Below are 24,822 nucleotides of genomic sequence, written 5' to 3'. Positions count from 1 at the left end.
AACACACAATTTTTTTCCCTGTGCTGTTGGAAGAAGCCATTTCTCAGACTAAACACAAGCCTTTTTAGGACAGCTTATGAACTGTTACAAGGTAAAACACAGAATGAAGTGAAAGCTGATTTAATCAGGAGATATTTTGAAGCTGCTCCTTACCCTCACCAACCTTGTCAAGTCCAATTTTTGCTGAGCTGATAACCTGGAGAGATTCCCATGGCATAAGTAGAGCAGCACAATGCACATGGCTGTGAAATACTGACGTGCAGATGGGGCTGGTGAAGAAGTATTCAGGATCCCTAAAATGCTTCATCTACCTGGAATAAAAGAAGAAAAGCTATTTTTGCTCTGGGACATCATTTTCCAAAGGGCTTCCCCAGGAGGTGAGTTTTGGTTGGAAAGTCAGTGACCCGTGTCAGCAATGGGGTTTGTGTGCTGCTGGATGTGGCACTCAGACTTGTGGGTTTCTGGAAATACAGGAACTGGGATGGCTGGTAGGGCAAGATCTTGTTCTTCAGTGCGATTGGTTGCTCATCCATGCAGCGTGAGTTGGGATGCTTTGATGCCTCTACCAATTCTTACTGAGCAAGTCTTTTTGGTACCTGTATTTAGGTATATGTTCTTGTGAACGCTTGATGTTGTTGAGTAGCTGCAAAATAACTGTCCATCTCTTCTGCAAAGTGCTTGTGGCAACTTAGTGGCCTTCACACATGGAGGGGAGAGCAAGGCAAGCTCCTTTCGGGAAAGATTTGTTACTAGATCCAAGAGTGATGCCTGTTGAGGGTCAAACTGGGACCAGTCTGGGAGCTGCCACTGGGTTGGTACACAGCATGGCTTGGGCAGTGGGTCTGAAGCTGATCCCAGTGTGGCATGGGAAGCTCGTCAGCTGGTGGCTTCAAACTCCACGTGGTGTCCAGATGTAGAATCACAGAATCATTACAGTTCGGAAAAATCTTCAAGTCCAACCCCGGCCCACTCCACCATGCCCACTGACCACATCTCTCAGTGCCACATCCCCGTGGTTCTGGAACACCTCCAGGGATGGGGACCACACCAATCCCTGGGCAGCCTGTGCCAGTGCATCACCACTCTTTGGTGATGCCAGTGCATCACCACTCTTTATTGTTCCTAATATCTAACCTGAAATATGTGCAGGCTGCCCAGGTGATGGCTGCATCCAGAGAAATTCTTCTATGTTTTCTCCTGATCCTACAGCCCATGAAGAAGGGAATTAGCCCTGTGCTGGAGGGATGGCTCTGGGCTCAGAAGATGCATGGCTTCTCTGAAAACATTCATGATTCTCATAGTGTGAGCTTAGTCCTGGTGGTGGATATGATGTTGGCAGTCTGGCATCCTTGACTTCTCCATGCGTGCTGAGTGGGTCTGGAATCCTCATTCAACCCTTCAGTGTCCCAGGCAATGGCTGCATGGGTGCAGCTATTTTCCTTGTCTTTTTATGCTGACTTTGCTGCTTATTACCTGTTGAAGACAGACTTCCCATCCCTGTTGTCCCTGTGGGAAATGCCAACCTTTGCAGACGCTTATCTGTCTATGACCATAACTTGAGGTATGCTGCTGTATACACCAAAATCAGTATGGGTGGGTGGACACCTCAGTGGGGTGTTTGCTGGATTCATGGTTAGTAATGTCAGTATCTTGTTCCTTGAGAAAACCATGTGTGCAACAAAGCCTCCCATGCAGCACTTGCCTGACTAAATGTGGCTGTGGGAGATGTTTGGGAGCATTTCAGTCTTGCTGGTCCTGTTCCTATCCACTGACTGCAGCGCTGACAGTATCAAACTGCATCCAAGCTGTCACTAAGTGCAATGACTCCGCAGTAAGTCAGTGCCCTCCTGGTGCTAGTTTTGGCTTGGTTGCCTCTATTTATACAACACAAATGGATTTGTCACTCAATAGCTTGATCGCTCATAATTACATTGTCAAAGAAAATCACACCTCTTATTTCCTGCATGCATTCCTACTTTCCTGCTGTTCACCTCTCTCTGTTCCTCCAGTTTACTGCTACATTTATGCAGCCTCTCTGCTTTGAAGGCTCCGGGCAGTGTTTCAGTTTTATGATCCCATTCTTACTGGGACAAAGATCAGTGCTGCTGTGGTTTTTGCCAGCTTTTCCCATCCTGAGTATTGTCTGTGCTCTATAGCACCAGGAGGAAGGGTTCCATATTTTTAATAGTTTAAAAAAAAATAAGCATGCAATGAACTGGATTGCGTAGAAGTTGGATTCTTGTCCATTGGCAGTGACCGTAGAACTGCCTTTTACTGATGTTGTGCACAGCACTGTGCTTGTTGCATTGATTTGGGTTCTCAGATAGCACAATGCTATTGCCTTGCACCTGAACCAGAATCAACCCTGAGCAAACCCAGCCCCTAACTTTGGCACCGTGCATCCCTCCGCTCCCTGTGCAGCAAAGTCACAGGTACTCAGCAACCTCAGAGCAATCTTTATCTTGGCAGAAACAGATGGAATAGGCTCGATGAGCCTAGACTAACTCTATTTTAATGCAGAGGAGGTGGGAAGGTATGACTCCGCCACAACCCGGATGCTGACAAGTGGGAATTGAGCTTGGAGAGCAGCATCTGGCGCACACACACACTGATTTGTTGCCACACTTGAGAGGTTGGCCACCAGCAGCAAGCTGCACTTGTCTCCCTGTACGGGGCTCTGCTCAGGAAGGTGCTACCAGGTGCTACCATCATGAAGCATCTCCCTGAATTGCAGCCTGGGGACAGATCTTGCAGCTGAAGCCTTCTCTTGAAGACAGGATGTCACAGCCAGAGAAGGGGTGAAATCTAAGGGATATGAGCTTTAAGAGTCTTGTTCTTTGCCTGTCACTAGTGATGTTCACGTACAGCACTAAACCAGCTGTCTATTTATGAATGAGCACAGAAGTGGAACAAACATCGTGTAGCTTACCTGCTTTTTGTTTTTTTTTTTTCCACAAGTAGTTTGGCACTCTCCTCCTTGCTGTCAGGCCTTTTGTACAAGGAGGTGCTGGGGTGCTCCGTCGCTCAGCCAACTGTGTGCAATTTCTCCCCTGCTTTCCCTTTTCTGCCTTTCTTTTCAATGTATGATGCATCACAATTGACCCTGTGGAAGGATCAGAGCTGGATCTTGCAGGTAGCTGTCATGTCCAGGGCTCCAGTGGTCTTCAGAGATCTCAGCTTTGTGCCAGGATGAAGGTGCACAGTGCTTTGGGTCACGGTTGGAGAGCTCAAAATCCACTTGACTGTGCCGTGGCCCTAAAATAATTAAATAATAATCTACCTGGTGCTGTAGATCAAGGAGCATTTCCAAAGGAACAGGAACTTCTGCATTAGCTTTTCCATCCCCTTTGGGGAGAGATGCAGAATCTTGGGGGTGCTGTGGGTCTCCTGGCACGCTCAGGTTTTTATGGCTCCTCGGCTCTGTAAGCTGTTCCTTAAATTGTTGAAGAACTTCTGGGTTTGTTGGATGTGCCTGTGTGGGAAGGATGAACGTGGCCCCATGATGTTTTCCCCCGCTATGTTGGGTGGAGCTGCTCACCGGGTTGGTTTTAGTGGCTTGTTGAGGCCTCCAGCTGCATCCATATGGCTAGCTAACTTGCTAGCTGATGACCTACCATCCTTCAAAGCACTGGTCCTGTGTGGAGCCAGAAGTTGGGCTCAGTGATCCATACAGGTTTCTTCCAATGTGGAATATTCTGTGATTCCATAAAAATGGTCTCTACCTGCGCTGAGCACTTGGGTCTCTGCAGTCCGTGGCTGCCTTGCTGGCCATCAATTCAAGAGGGTTAGTGGGGGTAGAATAAAGGGAAGGCTCCACCATTGCTACCATGCGTAGCTGTCTCTTTAGTGCCCCTTGATGTGTTACAACATTAAACTCTGTTCTCTTGCCTCAGCAAGTTTGGGCCTCTCCTCAACAGTAATTAAAGGTTAACCTCGGTAGTCCTTGCTAATATTTGCCTTTTGCTTTAGTGGAAGGAAATGTGATCCTAATCTTTAGATCAAATGGCATCTGTACTTTCACTGGAAACAGTACATTTGTAATGGATTTAGTGAAGCCTAAAAGATATTTTGGGTGGGGATGGATAATGGGCAGGTGCTTTCTAAAAACTTCTATCTCCCAAATTTACTATAAGACTTGTGCTTATTAGGGTTCATTATCCTTCGAACTTCCAGACAAGAAAATGGCCTTGGAAAGCAGATGTCAGAGTTGAATTGTACGTTTCTTCCCTTAGCATTTACACTGAAAGCATTCCGTAGAGACCACGTGCCTGGCTCTGTGGAGATGCCAACAAAAAAAGCTACAGATCAAAAATAAACTGGTAAAAATTTCAGAAACTTGACTGTTTTTTCAAACTTGGGTTGTAAGTCTGTATAAGTTGAGACCTATGGAGTGGTTGTGTGTGTATGGGAAGCTGGCTGCTACAGCAGAACTCTTAAGTTCTAGAAGTCACCTTTGCCACAACACACTTTCTCGGAGTTGTGGATTCTGAGCATCCCCTGTGTTTGGATTATGTGTGGGGTACAGGGATAGCTCATAAACAGAACCCCCTGTTGGTAACTGGGGTGAGGAGGGAGATCTCATGGTTGTGAGCCTCATGTCTTAAAAGACCAACTTAATACCAAACCACGTGTGAGCCAACAAGACCTCTTTCTAAGGGTGAGTGGCTTTGTTGCTCTTCTTGTCTTCCTGGGATCAAATATGGGATTGCCAATAGCACCTTCCTCTGGTTGTGAAACACCTTGGGCAGATGTATGGTGGTCACCAATTTAAGAGGTAATGGAAGGAAATCATGCAAAGCAACCTCTTGTAGTTCCAGTTTTAAATTGAAGTCATGGAAAACGGGGGAAAACAAAGAAGGAATTTATCTTGGTTTGGAGAAAAGATGATTTATGTTTATTAGTAGCATCTCTTTCCATTGGCAATGCTGGGGCAGGGCTGTGGGACAGTGCTGGAGGACAGACCTCATGCAAGACTGCCAGTTCTCCCATGGAAAGATGGGTTGACAGTTGAACTTGATAATCTCAAAGGTCTTTTCCAACCATAATGGTTCTGTCCTCTACTTGGTGGAAAGCTTATTTCCAGAGTGTCTATAGGAACTTCTAAGAAGGTCTTGGGGAGGAAGGAGTGGTGTCTGACCTGATATTGCAGTGGTAGTGTTGACGGATGCAGAGGTTAAAGCTTAAAGATAGTGGGACATATCAACAGTAAGCAGATGTGTCCAGTTTCATTTGGAAAGAGATGCAAAAACACGATGTTTCTAGCTAAAAAAGCAGGTGGAGGAAAGTGCTTGGAGACTCTTACAGCATTTCAGGTCAATGAAAATCCAAACATGTTTTGCCTCTGTCAGTCATCATTGGAACCTTGTTTTTTTTTAACAATCAGATACAGCTGTTAGTTCAGATGGAGATAAATCAATTCAGCTGTGTGTGCTGACCTTTCCTTTGGTGGGCCAGGAATGGTCCTACATGATGAATGCCTGGAGGCTGAGGTGGCAGAGGGCTGGGATCCCACAGTGGGTTGTTACTGGTGGTAGTGGTGAAGGGCAGGGTGGCTTTGGTGGGATGAGCACTGAACGCTGTGCACAGGAAAGTGCTTTGAGGCTTCAGATGTCTGGAATTTCTTGTGCTCGAAGGACAAGGTATGCTAAGGCTTTTGAGACAGTGTCAGTATAAAAAGGAAGTGGTTATTGCATGACTGCTATGTGCTAATAGGATTTAATTTCTGCAGAGCTTTAGGTGAGAGGAAAAACTACCTCAAAGGACCACAGGTATTTTGGGAAGGTTTAAGTGGAATAAAATTCAGCTGTGATCGTGTTACCGCAGGGAGACTTGGATTACCTGAGAAGGGAGAAATGATTTTGACTGTTGCTAAGTGGGGTGTGCAAGGCCACATTTCTTCTGCCCATGCAGGTGTTCTCGGGGGGATCTTCCCTGCTGGAAAGAAGGAAATGATGCCCTCAACCCTGCTCAATGAAAGCATGGCCCTGTTGTCCCTTGGCCTGTTTCACTGGGGAGGTGGAATAAGGAGCCAGGCTCAGGCTTTGCAAATTGGAGGGGAAGGGGAATGGGGAAGGTTTCCTTCCTGGGGAAGAGGGCTGGTAACACCGTCTGGAAAAAATCAAACAAAGCAGCTCCTCTTCCTTTCTGGTTCAGAGCGGGCATGCGACATCGGTGGTGTAAGCCTTCCCAAAGCCTTTGGGGTTTTCCCTTTGTTTTTCTTGAGGAGTGGGGTCGGAGGTTTGGTTTACTTGCTATTTTCTTAAGTATCTCAAACAATGTTGTTTCCCCTTCCTTGGAGCGATTGTTCCCTGTGCAGCGGAGCCTCTTCCTTCCCCTTCCTCTCCATCGTGGGAAGCGCTCTCCTGATGATGTATGGGCTCAGCTTCGGGCTCTGCTTTACTTTCCTTTGTTCTGCTCAGGCTCCTTTCAGGGATCCAGACAGAAGTGGCACATCACAGGTCCACAGAAACAGCTGCCTTAGAACTGATGGGGTGAACTGGTGGGCCCTGAGCCTGTTAATTATCCGAGTAGTTGCAGATATGGGATTGCAAAGGCTAACAGGCTTCATGATCCCACCTGATTTCTTCCCTTGGGTTGATGTAGCCTTCTCTCTGGAGCACTGCTTTGTTCCTTAAGGAAAACCTGGTCTTTTTTGTGATCACTCTGCTCTTAAGGCCTTTCAAATACTGGGAGGGGCAACGCTTGATTTATCTTTTTATTTTTTTTTTAATTCAACTTTTTTTCTTGCATCTGCAGTGCCCAAGAATCCCTCGCTTCCTCCTGTTGGGCCTTGCATCCTCTCCTCCTGGATCAGATTGAGGTGCTCAGAGGAGGAGAGGCCAAACCAGAGAGTGGGTCTGAGCACCTAAGTGGCTAAAGAGAATAGTGCACCTGCCTCTTCCTTTGGGTCGGGGGGAGAAAGGTTGAGTGGAGGTGGTGTTCATCTCAGACCAGCCAGGATTTTGTGAAAAATTTGATGAAATACTAAAGATGTGCAAATCTTTTCACAGACTCATAGAATCACTATGGTTGGAAAAGACCTCCAAGATCATCCAGTCCAACTGTCCACCTACCACCAATATAATCCACTAAACCATGTCTCTCAGTACAATATCTGAACGTTTCTTGAACACCTCCAGAGACGAGGCTTTCTCTTTTTTTCTGAACTTCCTCAATGTTCTATACCAAAACCAGCAGACTTGCTTTGAATGCTGCTGCTAAAACTGTATTTGTTCTCCAAGAGCATCATTTCCAAGGAAAAGTTGTTGTAAATCAGGCCTTGGCAGAATAGTGTGAGAAAGATGCTCATTTATGCACTAAGCCTCCACCATGCATATGTGGGTTGGACTTGAGCAATTCATAGAGTGCCGTATGCAGAAATGATAAGCCTTTGGATATTACAGGCTTAAGGACATAAGGAACCACCTGATTATGTAGTTACTTAAGTATGACCTACTTATTTTTTTCCAAATTATTCCCCAGACACTGTTACACAGCAGATAAGGATTTCCAGGTCTTTTCAGCATTTATCGGAAGAGCTTCCTGCGGGGAGCTGCTGGTGATATATGCCATGGAGGAAGAGGAAAGCTGGCTGGTGTGAGCGTTTCATGATAGGCTTTGCATTGGGAAATGTGGCAGTGAACTCGTGGGCTTTGCCCTCTCCTGTTAGGTGGAAATCACATGGTCTAATTAAGCAACAGCAGTTCTTGATAATGTTTTAAGGGATTATGTCATGCTTTGGTGGAATGGGGCATGCAGCCAGAACACATTCATCCTGTTGATAAGGCCACCGCCCACTGTAAACACTGTTATTAACAGTCCAAGCCTGTCTGAGATGCTCTAATGGAAAGCTGTAATTTGAGAATAGGCAAGAAGCTCAGAAAAACCCTGGGTGGATATTTAAAACCTTGCCTGCACATCTTGTTCCCTTGGGCAGTACCTCCTTGCATTGGGTACGTAATTAATTTTTATGGACAGAAGTGAGCCTAACCTCTTCACCTTCCACTTGTATGTAATGAAGCAACTTAGCTGGGTTTCAATGCATGTCCTAAGTCTGTCCTAGGATGCTGCTCGTCTGTCTTCTGTGCTTAGGTTTTGGATCAGGAGGCCTTGACCCTGCGAAATCCACAACTTGTGTTCTGCTCTTGTTCATCAGTTTGCAGAGCAACAATAAAATGCTACAAAACGTGTTCCAGCAAGCTGATCTATAAACACTTCTAGCAAATGGGAGCCTTGGGGTTGGAATTTAGTAGGGAGAAGAAATTGAAAAGCAAGAGCAGGTCTGCACCTCCCTGCTAAAAAAATTCCTGGTGTAGCAGGGAGAGGGTGTTGTCTCCCTGGAGTACCAAGCTGATGAGCATCTGACAACTTTCCACTTGGCAGGGCTGGATCTGAAGCTAGCTGGTGGGAATGAAAACTCAGATGGCTGCTCTGTCTCGTGACTGAAATACTTCCCTGCCCAAAGCAGAGAAGGAGCATGGAGCTTTTTGTTCAGCTCTGTTGCAGAGACTTGTCTTCAGGAGATTCCTCATTGCCATGATGATGGCTTTGGATAGGAGCTTCTCTTGGAAAGATCAGATGTCTGTGATGACTTGAAGGAGGGACTTCCTCGAGTGGTGCCTTGCAAAGCTGGCTTGTTCTGCAGGAGTGTGGTCCTCTAAGGAAAACATTTCATGCAGTAACGTGTGAGGGATGAGGCCAACTTATTAGGGAATTTATTCATATCTGGCTTGGATCTGACAGGAGGTCTCCATTCCAACACACGTGGTGAGATCTGTGATAGAGCTGTAACGATCAGCCAAATCTGAGAATTTAACACCTTGTTCTGCTTCTAGTAATGTCCAGTGCGGAGATCTGGGATCTGCTTGTCATGGAAGGCCATGACTTTACCCGAGAATGGAAATTTGCTGGCTTACAAAGGTGTTGAACTGTTTCTAGATCACTTTGATCTACCGGTTGCCCCCACAAAGCCATTGCATCTAACGAAAAATGGGGGCTGGGAGGAGGAAGTGACTTTCATTGTTACTGTAAGAATCCTCTAAACAACAAATGTGGCGGAGTGGTGGTTTTGTGCACGTGTTAACTCTGTCTCTGTGGAACCATCCCTTGTGGCACTGAGGGACATGGTCAGTGGGCATGGTGGGATGGGTTGGAGTTGGGCTTGGGGATCTGAGAGGTCTTACAAGCCTTAATGACTCTATGATTTTATTTAGAGACATGGTCAGTGGGCATGATGGGGCTGGGTTGGGGATCTGAGAAGTCTTTTCCAATCTTAAGGATTCCATGATTCTAATATCTCCTAATGATCTTTTCTTGGCAATCTAAACTAACTCTTTTAAACCTCCTTCCTCCCACAGATAACAGTGGGGGGGATCAGCAGTGCTAAGGCACTGATTAGGAAATTGGGTAGTCCGGGTAAGGCAGAACATGACCCAGACTTGACTAGCATAGCTTCTTGAAAGAAGCAAAATGGAAGGTTACGGGGGTGTGAATTTGTTTCCTAGCTTCCATGTGACTTTCTATATGGGTGATGAATGAGACATCAAAGTACTTCAAGCTGGGGAGTTGAGTGAGACCACTGTGTGAACTGCTCTGGTTTTCTGCCTCTGTTTGTGTTCCCATCTTAAGTACTGGGCTGTGGCCAAGGTCAGCATCAGGTGCTCAGGTCTTTGGGAATGGTGAGATTTTGCTTGGAGGAGGTGCTGATGGAGAAGCACTACGTGGGACTAGGCTGTGGGGAGGTGAGAAAATCTCAAGGTTCTTCTGGATCTATAGGAATGGAAATTGCCTCCCAGCAGATACCTCGCCCACAGACATGTTGGTCTAAATCTAGGAATACTGGAGAGAAATCTAACACTTGCTCAGGCAAAGATGGACTTTTAGTTTTTCCCGTGCTTGCCTGTCTGACCATGGGTATCCTGGTGTGCCCTCCTGCACGTGTGGGGATGGAGGCTGTTTGGTGTCTAAAGGACATATGGAGAGTAGGAATTGCAAGCAATCCTCTGAAATGATTGACTGAGAATTGCTGGGAAATGTTTGCTGACTTGACAGATAAGACCCTGCGGTCTAAGCTGTACCTTAGCATCTGTCCTTGCTGCATCATAGCCGTTGAGGCTGTACCTACATCTGCAGTGGTTGAGAGCCAGATGTATTTTTAGACAGTGTTTAAATAGACCTCGTCAGAAGTGCTTAATGCTGTCTCATGGGGACGAGGGATGGCACTCGAGCTCACTTGGGTACTGTGAGTAACGCAGAGGGCATGCTGATACAGGGAAACGGAAATATCATGAAGCGATGAGCTATGAGGACACATGCGGGAAATAATGAGTTGGTCTAAGAATCATGGACTGGTTGAGCTTGGAGGCACCCATGGGTCCTTCTGGCCCAACCTTGCCCCGGCAGGGACGCACAGAGCCGGGTGCGCAGTGCCAGGTCCAGGCAGCTTTGGAGCTCCCCATGGAGCTGCCCCCAAGTAGGTTTCCAAGACAAGCTCCCGTGCAATCTGCAGCAGCCCTTTAACTGCTGGAGCCTGTTTTGAATCAGAAACGCTTCATGGTTACAGCTGTAGTAATGTTGTTTTTCTGAAGTGCTGATCCACTTCCTTCCTTTCCAGTTCCTTAAAAGAAAACAAGTCAGTTGATTCAGGCGCTAGGATATGCTGCTGACTCTGCACAAATTGTTTGTTCTTCCAGTATCCTTTTTTCTTAGCTGAATTGCCACAGAGTTTGGGTCCCAGTTTTGGTACTCCTGGAAAGGCTTCAATGCAAAGCTGATCCACAGGCACAGAAAAGAGCAGAGGGACAGAGCTGATGCTTAAGGACATCATCATCTGATGGGCTTGTTGCTTAGGGACCTCCTGTATTAGCTGTATAATAATTTAGATCCATGCTTAAATGCTGTTTCTTTCAACAGTACATCTGATCTATTGTTTAAATCATTGTTATTTATTTTTAAGAGCATCTCCCCCCTGGAGGTCTTTAAGATTGATCTCTGTAGGTGGGCTTCATGGCAGCCTCCGCTCCTGGTGCTGGACATGTCACTCTTGGTGGAACCATGCTTCAAAGGGTCCAGGAGGCGCTTTTCTCCCTCCTGGGGTGAGTTTTGGGCTCCCATATGCAGCTGTGTCTATATGGTTCCATCCCCAAACAGACCCTGCCCAGAGGCAGCAGCCTCAGCTTTCTGCTCCAGAAAGCCTTTGGGATGAGGACCCGGGATGGTATGGACAGGGCAGGTCTGTGCTGCTGCTGCAGGGGTGACTTCAGCTCCCATTCAACCTGACCTTGGCAGTCTGCATCACCTCTTTAATCCCTATGCGCACTCAAAATTGGTGTCAACGGAGCGTCTAAGCAGAGATTAGTGGCGGATGAATGAGGCTGCCTGCAAAAGCATGGAGGGGAAAATGGAAGTTTCTCCGGAGCTGAAAATGGCTTTGAAGGCCTTTTAGTATTATTTGCAATTACTATTTTAAGATTTGTGTTTTGAACTAAATACGAAAGAGCTGCCTGAAGGTCTGTAGTGCAGAGGGCTCCTTCACTGCTGCACAAAACCATCCCAGCTCTGCGCATTGCCTTTGAGGTGACAGCTGTGGCATGGCCCGGCTGTCGGCGTTGCTTTGGCTGATCTGCACTAATGCACTGTTTGTTGAGTCGAGCCTGTTTTGCTAATAATAGGCAGCTTTGTGGGAGATAAACACCAGGCTGACCTTATCTGTGCCCGTCATGTTTGACCTGAGGGGAGCTTATTAGCTTGTTTCACGCTGTGATGTATGCGAGGGGAAATAAGGAAGGAAACACAAATTTTTAAACTATTGGAGGAGGCTTTGGAAGGGAAGGGCTGGTTAGAGGCTCGCTGGTTTCAAGGCTCATCCCATGTGCCTTTCCCACCCCTTTGCCACGGGTGGTGGTGTGGCACGGGCAGCCTGGTCCCCGTGTCTCCTGGGACCTCAAGGAAAACATGAATCTCTGCCTCGGGGCTGTGATGCCTTCTGGGCTGCTGTGCATCCAGGGATTTCTTCTCCAGAAGAGTGGTGATGCACTGGCACAGGCTGCCCAGGGAGCGGGAGGGGGTCACCATCCCTGGGGGTGTTCAGAGCTGTGGGGATGTGGCACTGAGGGACGTGGTCAGTGGGCACGGTGGGGTGGGTTGGGGGTCTTAGAGGTCGTCTCCAACCTTCATGATTCCATGAGCCAGGAGTCCTTGTGGTGCAGAAGCAGTTGTCTCACGCAGCACAAGAGGATGGCACGTGTGTGTGAGTGACTACAGCAAACTGGTGCTTGGAAGTGCTGTATATTGGCACTCCTTTCCCCGTTTTTAGGGGGAAGAGCTGGCAAACAGCATCTGGCACTGCGCTTCTAATAGTGAGCTCTCAGAACCAGAAGCTAATGTTGAATTCTCGCTAATACCAGCTCACTACATTTATTTAAATTCTCCAAAGTGCCTATAGTTGCAGGGGGGTTGGAACTAGATGATCTTAAAGGTCCCTTCCAACCTAAACCATCCTATGATTCATGGGCTCTTGCAGTGTTTGTGCCTCCTGGGTAAGGTTTTAGGACAAAACGGGGCTTCTCGGAGGCTTTTGAGATGGCATACAGAATACTGGGAGGACAGCTAACGTGAGGGCAAACTTTCTAGGAGCTGCGAGGATGTTTGCTTCTGCCCTTCTTTGATGCAGAAGCTTGGTGTGTTTGTGTGCTGAGCCACGTGTTGGTTTTACTGACGAGCAGTCAGACACCTCCTGGGCTGGTGGGATCAGCTCTCCTCCTCTCCCAGGCATTTGCATAAAGAATGCTTGGGAGGATTACAGCAGAGAAACGTTAATGAATATTTATCAGGGCTGCTTATAACCACTTTATTCCCGGTTGCACTTGCACTTCTGTTATCTTGTTATGCCTCTATGTTTTTCCCTGGAGCAGCAGAAGGTCACTGTGACATGTATTAAGATGCCAGCCGTTGTCTGTTTCCAGTCGCACTGTGGCAGTCCTTGCTGGCCGTTGCTGGGTGAGTTCTTGGTTGCTAAAAGAAACTCCTTTGTGACAGCAGTGGGGCCTTTGTGGCAGAGGAGATCTCGGAAGTGCTAATATCTTGTTGTGGTGCTTTTGGTAAGAGTGAACTGTTAGCCTGTGTGGGTGTTCTCGGCTGATGCTAGGTCAGGGGTGACTTGGGAAGCATTAATCAGCCTTCCTTTAGGTGTTCCTTGGGTGCTTGATCTGACATGAATCATAGACTCAATCATTCTGATTGGAAAAGACCTTTAAAGATCATCCAGACCAACCGTCTGCCTACCACCATTTCCCCACTAAACCATGTCCCTTAGCACAACATCTGTTTCTTGAATGCCTCCAGGGACGGTGACTCAACCACCTCCCTGGGCAGCTCATTCCAATGCCCAACCGCTTTCTGGCAGAAGAAATTTTTCCTAATATCCAACCTGAAATCATAGAATCATAGAGGGGTTTGAGTTGGAAGGGACCTCTAAAGACCATCTGGTCCCACTCCCTGCAGTGAACACCCACAGCTCTACCAGGTGCTCAGACCCAATCCAGCCTGACCTTGGGTGTCTGCAGGGATGGGGCTTCACCTCTCTGGGTAAATTGAAGCCTTGACCTGCTCTGTTCTTTGTGGTAGAAGCTCCATGAGCTCTTAGCATCGCAGAGCTAATGCTGGTAGAAATGAAATGCTAAATAGAGATGGGTGCCTTGCTCGATGTCACCTGCTTCCCTGAAGTGAGAGGATGGTGAGAATAGGCTGTACATATTTTGCAGGAGGTGGCACACATACAACCCTGCTGTGCAGCTGACTGGGTCCCCAGAGCACTGGCTGAGCTGTGAAGGTCTGATGTCAAGTTCTGGGTCAGGCGAGGGCACTGTTTACATCCTGTAGTTAACATCTGTGCAGTTAATTAGTGCGACTGACAGAGCTGGAGACGCTGGTCTGGAGTTGCAGTTAGTTGCCTGTCCTGGAGATGACAGGAGGATAATAACAAAGATGTGTCAGCTTGGACCGTCAGCTAATTCATCCTCCTCCCACTTCCAGCATGAGTTAGCAGCATATAAATCAACATCTTTATGAATCAGTGCTTTAATTTCTTCCTCCTTCTTGGAAGGAAAGTTCTCCTTTTAACACGCAAACGCGTGGGGCAGATTCAACACAACTTGGCAAAGGCAGAGCCTTGAGCACAATGTTTTTGAGCTTTGTGGGACGTTGAAGCTGCTGGTGGGAATCCAGGCTGAGACCTTGGTGAGTAGCACAACAACCTCTTTGACTCGTGGAGACTTGAGGATCTTAATTACTGCTCAGTACTGCTCTAATATTTGGCAGATAACCGTGTTCTGAAAGATGTTAATAGCTTGCAGGAGTGATTAACCTTGCAAAGCAGGAAATGCCTGTGATGTATTGATTTTTTTTTTTCTTTCCTCTCCCTTCCCCCCAGTCTCTTGGTGAATGCCATTCTTATTAATGCTGCAAACAAAAGACAGTCATAGGCTTTCCTTGGTTTAAGGCAAGCTTCAGAGGATGCAATTACTGTCTTTCATAAAAGGATGGAGATAGCTATAGGAAACCAGGAAATGGGGAGGGCGACTTGAGGTCTCCCAGCATTTCCACTATGGATCGTGGAGCTGAGATTTCCCTGGGCTCCCTTAATCGCACAGGAATCCCAGCCATCATTAAATGCAAGTGGCTGCTCTTCTAGCAGCTGGTCTGTCTTTTCTGCTGTAAAAATGACTTTGCTGTAAAGGTTTAAAACCTATTTTGTATGACTTGCATTCTCCTTTTGATTGATCGGTGAGGTGAAGAGGAATCCATATGCTCTCTCTAACCTTTCTCTAAGCTGTGTATAAAGAGGGCTTTAACTCTGAATCTGAGAAGGTGATGAGGAACAAAATACAGCTTTCCTTGCAGGTGCCTGAGTGGCCCACTCCTTTTTAAAAACTGGAGTGTTTTAGACTCCGAACCAACTAGAGCTGTAAAAATAGAGATGTCATTACTGGACATTTATCTAAATATGTTAGGGAGCTGGCCCACGTGGTTATCTCTCTAAAAACATTGGAGAAGGGCTGATGTGCACCTTTGCCTTCCACTGTGGCGAGCAAGAAATGATTTGTGGTCGAGAAGCTCTGCTGGAGGACAGTAGTGAAGCCACTTTGTCCTCTAAAGGTGAGCTTTGGGGAAAGGGAGGATGTGGCTCTCCCCACTTAAAGGAGTGCAGAGCATTTCTGGCATAGGTTGTGGATAGCTAGTGTTCTTGGGATAATGCCCCCAAAGTAGCCCATCTGCATTAGCAATTTTTCCATAAAAGACCAAGAGAGGATCTCAGGTCCTTCGTGGAGAAACAGGAAGAAGAGGGAGGATGGCTGAGAAGCTAATTATGTCCATGCTGAGAAGTTATCTGGATTGCTGAACATTGCTGGAAGAAAGGCTGGGGTAATATAGAAAAAGAAGAAACAAGTATTTGGCCCTTTGAGACAGATTGGGATGGACTAGCTTGGATTCGCACCATCTACCCTTCTTCTTTTGAATTGAGTAGGTGGTTGTGTGGGATTTTCTGAAATTCTCAGCTGGAGGTTTGTTAAAGCCTGAGAATTTCTGTCTTCGCTAAAAACTTTGAATCCTCAATTCTGGGAAAATAAAAAGATTAAACAAGAATAGGGCAGAGTGACCCAAGCCATCAAGTCTACTGTATTCAGCAAGTGGCACAGCTTGCATGCGTGATTGCCTGCTGAAAAACATTGCCATGCCTCTCCTGGAGGAACATTCTGCTGTGTTCCTTGAAGGGTGAGGAAGAATGAGCAGTGGGATCTGCATGAACTCGGGCTTATCTGCCACCCTGGTGGTTTTGAATGGATGTGCTGTTGTCTTTCTGTGGTATCTTAGCTAAGAAAGAGCTACAAGAAAAGCTTTAAATTTAAGGTATGTTTCTACCACTCTGCAGTGAAGGAATAAACAGTTTGTTCCTTTCTGCTGGACACTCTGCAGACATATGGGATAAGGGAGAGTCCTCCCTGCAGAGTGTGAGGCCTGTAAGTGATGTGATGGGGCTGGGAGTGGGTGCACAGGAGGTCCAGGAGCTAATGTGAAGCTGTGCTAGGGGCTGCTAAAGGCAGAAAATCATGCAGGAAGAAATCCCATCTAGCTTTTGTGCTGCCACAGAGGCAGGAAAAGCTTTTCCTTACGAAGAGCCCATGATTACGTCCACCCGTTCCTACAGACCCCCAGTAACTGGAACTGGTGATCTAAGCAACTAAAAACTTCATGGCTTGGGTTTCTGGAAAGCCAGCAAAGAGATGAGTGTTACCCTAAGGGATTCATCCTGCTATTTTTCCTTTCCTACCTTGTATCGGTAAATTGAGCATTGTGGAGAGATTGCTGAAACCAGATCAGCTTTTCTTACTCCAAACAATGAGGAGTGAGGGCTTTGGCTTGGTGGAACAGGAGAATCAATTGCTTTGGGATTCATCAGGCATTCGTATTATGGCTTGGTACCTGGCACCCACTAGGCATCAATTAATGAGGGATGAGCTCCAAGGACTCTGGTGGTTGACCTGCCATCACTCAGAACGAAACCAGTCTTAATAACGCTGACAAACAGCCTCTTCAAATTGAAACTATCTGATTCCTGGCAAATTGACTTCTTTCCTCTATTTTTTTTCCAACACAGTCCCCAAACAGTCTTTAAACTTGGAATATGTCTGTGTATCCAGCTCTCCTGCAAAGCTGATAATCCTTCTTTACTTTGTCCCTCCATCCGCAAATACCTGCGTGTGCATAAACAGTCAACAGATCTGACTTAAAACCGCAGGGCTCTGTGGCCATTTCCATCACAAACTCAGCTCTCGGTTCTCTCACTCTCAGCAGGGCTGTCTTTCCACATAATAAATTGCCAGCATTTACTGGTCTTCTGACATATACGTTTCCCAAGGGAAAGGAAGGAGGCTGGCTGAACAAAGCCTTCTCTGTAATCAGAGTTTGCAGTAGGCTTTGGTCAGAAATGGCGCTCGCTGGCCAGTGCAGCTAGGATTTTATTGCTCTGTCTGTAACGGCATTTATACCAACCATGAGATTTGAGACATACTGAGTAATATACCTTAGTCTGTATTAAGAGCTTAATGCGTATAATATATGATAACATTTGCAGGAGCTGATAAGAAACCTAATATTTCTACCTGAGCGCTGCTTTAGTGGCACCAAGCGCCGTTGGCTTGCTGCTGAGCGAGCTGGCTGCTGAGTGTCAGCTGCATCCTGTGCCCTGGATGAAGCAAGAGGTGACAGAAGTGAGCGGGATCTTTGGTCGATGCAGGACGAATAGCCCTTGCTTCTCGGTTGCATTTAGTCTATATCACCTTGTGCTGGAACAGCTTGCTGCTTTAGTGAAGACGTTTTGCAATGACATCTCTGAGACTCGTCTGACCTAAGCTGATGGCTGACTCTCTCAGTGCTGATCTGTATGAGATAAGATGAATTTCTTCCTCTGAAAGGCTTTCTCCTATAAAACGGAGCATGGGATAGTTGGGAAGAAGACTTCTAGTTGCTTCTTTAAAAGATCACTCTGTTTTTGCAAGTACATACTCCTGAGATAGAAAGCACCATGGGGTGAATCTTACAGAAATTCCACTGATGGCAGTTCACCTTTGGCTGCAGGAATGGGGCTGAATGGGCTCCTCCATGCTGGGGTGAGAGGTGGCTGAAGGCCAGAGCCCTTCCTGCAGGCAGATCTTATCGCAGTTTTATGGTTCTTGGGTAGGCAATCCAGCACAGAGATCTATTTTGAGAGCCTCAGCCTGAGTAATAAGTGCATGAGACTTGAGTGGAAGAGTTGCTGGGTGAAACTCTGTTCCTCTTCTCTAGTATTTTCCTTGCGTCTCTGGCCTGCTGTGCCAGGGGAATGGATGGCATTCATGCGGGTCTTGGTCAAGGAGGATGCTGCTGCTGTCTGTGGGTTTTCTTTTGGGGCTGTAGTCAAGCCAATGTGTCCATCACCTCAATGGCTCTGTCCGTGTTTCTCTTCTCCTCTTGGATGCGGGTTTGGAGAGAGGCTTTATGAAGGCACCTGACCGACCATCTGCCTGGAAGACACTGCTCTTCCTCATCCCTGGAGCAGCATGAAGGCAGGCAATTGCAAAGAAGTCTGGTGAGAAATACTGAGGGCATAAGAAATGAATCCAGGCCCTTTGACCTCTGTCCATCTCAACTTCAACTGTTGTGGTGTTCCCCAGTGGTCGGTGCTGGGTCCGATCTTGTTCAGCATCTTCAACATCAACAGCCTGGTTGAAGGGATAGAGTCCACCCTCAGCAAGTTTGCTGATGATGCAAAACTGGGAGGATTGACTGACACACCCCAAGGCTGTGCTGCCATTCAGCAAGACCTGGACAGGCTGGAGAGTTGGGCAAGGAGGAACCTGATGAGCTTTAACAAGAGCAAGTGCAGAGTCTTGCACCTGGTTAGGAATGACCGCATGCATTAGTACAGGTCAGGGCTGAGCTGCTGGAGAGGAACTCTGTGGAGAAGGACCTGGGGGTCCTGGTGGACAAGAGGTGACCATGAGCCAGTAGTGTGACCTTGTGGCCAAGACAGCCAGTGGTATCCTGGGTGCATTAAAAAGAATACGGCCAGCAGGACAAGGGAGATGTTCCTCCCCCTCTCCTCCATCCTGGTGAGGCCACATTTAGAATACTGTGTCCAGTGCTGGGCTCCCCACTTCAGAAAAGACAGGGATCTCCTGGAAGGAGTCCAGTGGAGGCCACAAAGATGAGACAGGGCCTGGAGCATCTCCTGTAGGAGGAAAGGCTGAGAGACCTGGGTCTGTTCAGCCTGGGGAAAAGAAGACTGAGAGGGGATCTGATCAGTATTTATAAATATCTGAAGGGAGGTGGGAGGCAGATGGATGAGGGCAGGCTCTTCTCAGTGGTGTGTAGCAATAGGACAAGGAGTAAAGGCCTAAAACTGGAACATAGGAAGCTCTGTACTATCATGCAGAAGAACTTCCTTATGGTAAGGGTGATGGAGTACTGGAACAGGCTGCCCAGAGAGGTGGTGGAGTCTCTTCTATGGAGATATTCCAGACCCATCTGGATGCTGACCTGTGTGACCTATTGTAGGGAACTGCTTTAGCAAGGGTTGGACTCAGTGGTCTCTGGAGGCCCCTTCCAACCCCTGCAATGCTGTGATCTGTGTGATTCTGTTGAGCCAGGTGGTTGTAGCCTCAGAAGGATGATTCCCACTGCCTTGCAAGGAGCCGGCACGAAGCAGCCTATGTGTGGAAGAGGTGTTGCTGCAGCAGTTTGGCAGGGCTCCTGCTCGTCTCATGCTAGCAGAGCAGCAGTAGCAGCTGCCTCTCTAGCAAGGAGGGAGAAGTAGGTCAGAATTTGCATTCTTTGCCTGGCTTCTCGGCATGACATGCACACTTTTTTTTTTTTCCAGGTCCTCTTTTTAAATGAGCTGTTCCTGTATGTGCGTGTTCCTCGGGCTGTGTTGAATCAGAGGGCGAAGACATAAATCCAGATGTATAATTGGGCTTTAATGTCTGTCTGTCCTCCGAGAGCACTTCTGGGAGCCTCCTCAGACTCAAGGGCTGATCCCAGCATGTAAAATCTGAAATGATTGCTTGGGGCAATGTCTTCATTTTGGTGGTTGTATTTTTCTTTTTTTTCCACGGTCAGGATTTAAACCTACTCCTGTAGGTTTTCTTTTGCATGGCAAGAGCAAGTAATTGGTCTGCAGACGTGATGGTGAGACTTCTTCTCAGCACTTCTTGGTGGGCTCTGGGATGGTTTGCATGGGTCTGGTGAAGGAGAAGGAGGGAGATGGAGCACAGCAGGTTCCTGGCAGTAGGAGCAGCACCTGAGCGTTGCTGTGAGGCTGCAGGGTGGTTGAAGGGGGGGGGTCTGTTGTGGTTTTACTCTATGCAAGTTGGTATTCCTGAAATGCAGGAGTGTCTGATGGGGTCTGCTGTGAGAGGGCCTCTTGTGCAGAGCATGGGATGGGAGAGTGGGGATGGCTGATGGGCTGCACAAGGGCAGCATCTCTGTGTGAGCTCGAAGGCTTTAAGGTGCAAAGTTTTGCAGTTCATCAGCATGTCTTGTTATTATTATTATTATATTTCTACTTATTTATTTTCCTTCCAGAAAGGAAAGAAGGCAGCGGTCAGTCTGTGCTACTTCTCATTGCATGATGGCAATTTGTCTTGAGGTGTTGGGAGTAGGGGGTCTCTTCTTAGGATTTCTGGCTCCCATTGCCGTTTCATGTCCTGTTTCATGTTCAAAACCAGGCTTTGCAATTCAGCATCTCTGTCTTCTCAGAGAGGAATGTAACACCGCTTCCTGAAATATATGTGCACAGGTGGATGATTTTTTTTGTCAGGAAAAGTAAATCAAATTTCAGTGTGTGATAGAAAGGAGTGCCCACTGCACAATTCCAGTCTGTCTTCAGATCTGTAGGTGTTCTTTGCTAAGAGTTATTGTGGTCAGAATCTTACTTGCTGCTTTAAAAAAAAAATTAATAAAAATTGTCATTGTGAACTACAAAGCAAATCACCACATGTTCTGAAGACAAGCGTGTGGATAAAAGTGATAGAAAATATATTCATATCATAGAATCACAGAATGGCTTGGGTTGGAAGGAACCTCAACGATCATCTTGTTCCAACCCCCTGCCAATGGGATCATTGCTCCAATGGGCTTCCAGTTTATTTTTTGAGTAGGGACAGCGTTTCACAGAGGCTTTTGCTCTGCCTTTTTTGTAAGCGTGTGCACGCATCTAACCAGAAATGACTCATTTTCTTTTTTTTGGGGAAGTTTCAGGCTGGTTTATCTAGTGCATCTGCTTTGCACCAGTGAAACTGCAACCTGAACCTGTGCAAACAGCAGTGATGTGATGTCACGTTTGTTCCCATTTGCGTCGGCTCTGCTTAGTGTCTTGCCCTACTGCTACTCTCCTAAGGATTTTGCATTTTCATGCACTGGCAATAGGAACACTACTTAGAAATAAATATAAGAACATCTGAGTCTTTCTAAAGCGTCAGGAGAACTTGATTTGAGAGGAGGATTGGGAATTGCAATCATTGCCCTGAAAGCATCTTTTCATTTCTTCTTGTTCTTCTCTTGTACCTACCATCCAGCCTGTGTTTGCATTAATCCGTGTGCATGTCCTATTGTTCCCTGTGGGTGCTGGGCTTTAATTGCGCTGTTGTTTCGGGAGCAGTGTGTCTGCATGCCTTTTCAGAGTTGCATGGCGCGTGGGTGTATGAAAGATCATCTGGGAGAGAAGAGATGAAAGGCATCCTGCTCATGTGTGCGCATGAAGGCAGATAATCCTCCCCACCCAGGGCACCCAACTGTCACTGTGTACGTGGGCTTTTAAGGTGTATGGCCTTGGTCGTGTATTCCTGTTCCCAGCATGCAAAGGGGAATTATGTGCTGTTTGTGCAGCTGTGGGCTCTCGTCCCTGAAGGTCTGGTGACTCGCTGCTCTGTCTCTATAAGAGCTCTTCTCCCATCATTGATACACCTCACCTTCCTTCATCTCCAGGTAGCATTTAGAGAAACCACTGTTATTCTGAACTCTTAACATTCTCATTGCTTTCTGTTCTGTTGCTGATGCCCAAGTGATATTTGCACCTTGTGCACGTGTCCTAGTGAGCAGTCTTCTCTATCTGCACTCCCAGAATCATGGAATCGTTAAGGCTGGAAAAGACCACCACTATCTCCAAGTCCAACCCCATTCCCACCATGCCCACTCAGCCATGTCCCCAAGTGCCACATCAACAACTCAGTACCACCCAGACTGCTGCAAAGAATAGCTTAATGGCTGCTAGATCTATGCATAAATCTGCCAGGGTTTGCCTGGCATCTTCTTGGCTTTTGTGTGAATAGCTAATAGGCAAAGTGCCTATGCAGGTGAAGTCTTGGCCACTGTTTCCAAATTGTGTTAGTGAAACCATCCTGTGAGAATTTCAAAGCCTGACAAGATTAGAATATATGTGGATTTTCTTTTTTTTCTGCCTCTGGGACCTGATTTCAGCAAGAAATTGATGATGAGCTTTGACTTTCTTGTGCAACCTCCTAGCGGGGTGATGAATGGATACTGGTTCAGCTTCTACCAGGCAATAACTGCAGCTGGAGATACTTTCAGCTAGTAAATTGCATTATATCTTGAAGCAAAAAAATTAAGGCTGTCATAATACAAAGATGGAGACTGTCTTAAATAGAGCTTATGGCTGCTGAAGTAAAAAATACCAAGTCAGTCGTACGAGACTGCCCTGGAGAGTATTTGCTCTGTAAAGCAGGAGGAAAGCTGCTGACAGTTCCTGTCTTTAGAAATCCAGTGATTCAGCCTCCTTGGGATAAGAGTGCCTGTAACCAAGCATGAATATGCAGTAGGAAAAAATATGTGAATCTCAAACGTCTTGCCAAGGTTATTGACAGACCTCTTCAGAGCACTTCTTCCTTGTTGCTTCTATTGCACCTTGCACTGTAGATGGAGATAGCTGGAGGGTCATCTGTCAGGGTGGTGACAAAGGTTAACAAAGTAGAGCTGGTAGGGGGGGAAACAATATTTTTCTCTCTCTTGAAATTAAAAGTGAGCATGTCTAAATGGCACCATTGGTGCCAGGGTTGCCTGGTGTGTGCTCTGGATCTGCTGGAGCTGATCCTGTACCTGCTCTTGGTTTCCTCTATTGGTGGTTGGCTTTAGCAGCTTGTTTTATCTGGGGGCAAAATGGGTGATCCAGTTGGCTCCGCCTTCAGTATGATACTTGACAGGCCTGGAATCTGTGTGTGCCAGCTGCTAAACTGACAAAAAAAATCAGGCTTATTCAGATACGTAAAGAAGCTATCTCATCATGCTAGGCTGGTTCCTAGAGTGTAGGGAGAGTCTTGATAGCACGTGTGGGAGAAGAAAAAGGAAAATCCAGTGTGGTGGTAGGCCTAAGCTTTTTCTGCAACAGCAAAGAGAGTGGCAAGGATGTGATCCTACTCTTAAATACCCTCTGGCTGGAATGAAAAACTGAGTGAATTGCTGTGTCATTTGTTTCGTGATCTCCTCCCCATGCTCTGCTCCTTCCTCCAGTGATGCCCATGGATCCTGGTAGGGCGTTGAAGCTGATGCTCTGAGGGGTGCCACCGTTTGCATATTTTGTATATCCTAAACTAATGAGGGGAACAGGAGGAAGCACTGAAGATGGGGGATTTTGACCCTTGCAAGATGCAGATGTTCATAGCCTCTTAGGTCACGCTCTTTAAAAATTATCCATTTATACAAAATCCACAGATATCCATTTTTCTCTTCCTACCTTGACAGCGAAGAACTAAGATGCTGTCATTAAATCATGGTATCATTAATGCAGGAAAAGACCTCTCAGATCCCCAAGTCCAACCCCAACCCATGCCCACCGACCATGTCCCTCAGTGCCAAACCTCCATGGGGTGGTGACTCCCCCACCTCCCTGGGCAGCCGGTGTCAATGCCTCACCACTCTTTCTGAGAAGAAACATTTCCTATTATCCAGCCTGAACCTCCCCTGGCAAAACTTAAGGCCATTATTTCTTGTCTTATCACTAGTTACCTGGGAGAAGGTAGCTGTAGAGAGCAATAAGAAAGCAGAACTCTTGCTTTCCCTATATGAAGAGAGGTCTGAAATTTGGTATGTCCCTCTCCATCCTGCTTGCATAAAGAGGATGATGTGAGCTTAATGGCACAGCTACTGAATCTGTTCTTATCTGAAAGCCAAGCAGCCGCATTATTTGGAAACTTCTCCATAGATAAATATGGAGACAATGGTTCATGGTGGAGAGAACCTAATCCGCTCTTGTGCACTGTAAACACAACATCTTGCTGTGTGTTTTGTCTTCTGCAAAAGTGAGGTGTCTGGACTGGTTGGCATGGCAGAGTAGAAGTGGTGATTATAATGGGACCTCAGACAGCCTGTTTTAAGTTGGCTGGAGGTAAGGTTGGGTTTACCCAAGGTGTGCTCTGCAGAGAGCAGAAGAGTGTTGGGTTGCACCCATTGTCTTGAAATCCGATGCAGTCCAGCTGTGCGTTGGCTGTGGATCATGTGTGGCTCTCTGTAGCCATGGCTGAGCTGTCAGCAGGGACACCTTCTGCCATGTGGCAGAAGAGCAAGACTGAGCTTGAAGGTCACTTTTGATGAAGTCCTACGAACTCAAAGAAAATCCACTTGAAAACCTAATGGGAAAGGTACTTGCTGAGCATTCCATTTCCAAAGGACAGCCAGCTCTATTAACCTCTAAGATTTTTGTAACGTGTTTTCATCTTTGGTTATTTCCCTGTGCATGGGAGCTAAGTACCAGTTTGGACTTGTCAACCTTGCAGATTTGTCTCAGTATCTTGGGTTTTCAGCAGCAGGTTTGAAAAACATCAGCTTTTACATCACGGTTTAGCTGGGAGAAAGCTATTGACTTCAGGATCCTTTTTTAAAATGCCTCTTCTGAGCTCAAATTGAGATTTAAGAGAAATAGTGCTTACATTCCTGTAAAAAGCTGAGCCACCTGTTGCAGAGAGCTTGTGAGCTTGGGCATACCGAGCAAGTTGCATATGCTGAACGAGTGATGGGTGGCGAAGACGCTTCTCCAGCATAAGAATGAAACCTTATTAAGCTGTGAAAAGAAACATGAACAGACCGTTGAAAGACAGAGCTAGACGAGATGTGGAGCTGCCTCCGTGTTTTTGCTCTTAGGGGGATGTTGTGAAGCCAAACAGATTGCGGACCGAAGCGTAGGGGGTGTGTGAGGAAGGCGCTTGCATCATGTCCTGGGAATAGAAAGGAGTGTGTGATGCTCTGCTCTCCTATCAGCTGTTTGCAAAAAAAAAAAAA

The 24,822-nt window shown here is 46.8% G+C and overlaps 1 protein-coding gene across 6 annotated transcripts in view; it reads left to right on the top strand.

Annotated features, from left to right (window-relative positions):
• The window catches only part of LOC110392127 (glycerophosphodiester phosphodiesterase domain-containing protein 5), a 196,220-nt gene that overhangs the window by 48,900 nt on the left and 122,498 nt on the right, over positions 1-24,822 (top strand). The gene's annotated exons all lie outside the window — the stretch shown is intronic.

This window comes from Numida meleagris, chromosome 1, assembly GCF_002078875.1.
Source record: "Numida meleagris isolate 19003 breed g44 Domestic line chromosome 1, NumMel1.0, whole genome shotgun sequence".
Taxonomy (NCBI): Eukaryota; Metazoa; Chordata; class Aves; order Galliformes; family Numididae; genus Numida; species Numida meleagris.
The sequence above is the reverse complement of the archived record's forward strand: the minus strand, read 5'-3'. Positions and strand labels throughout refer to the sequence as shown.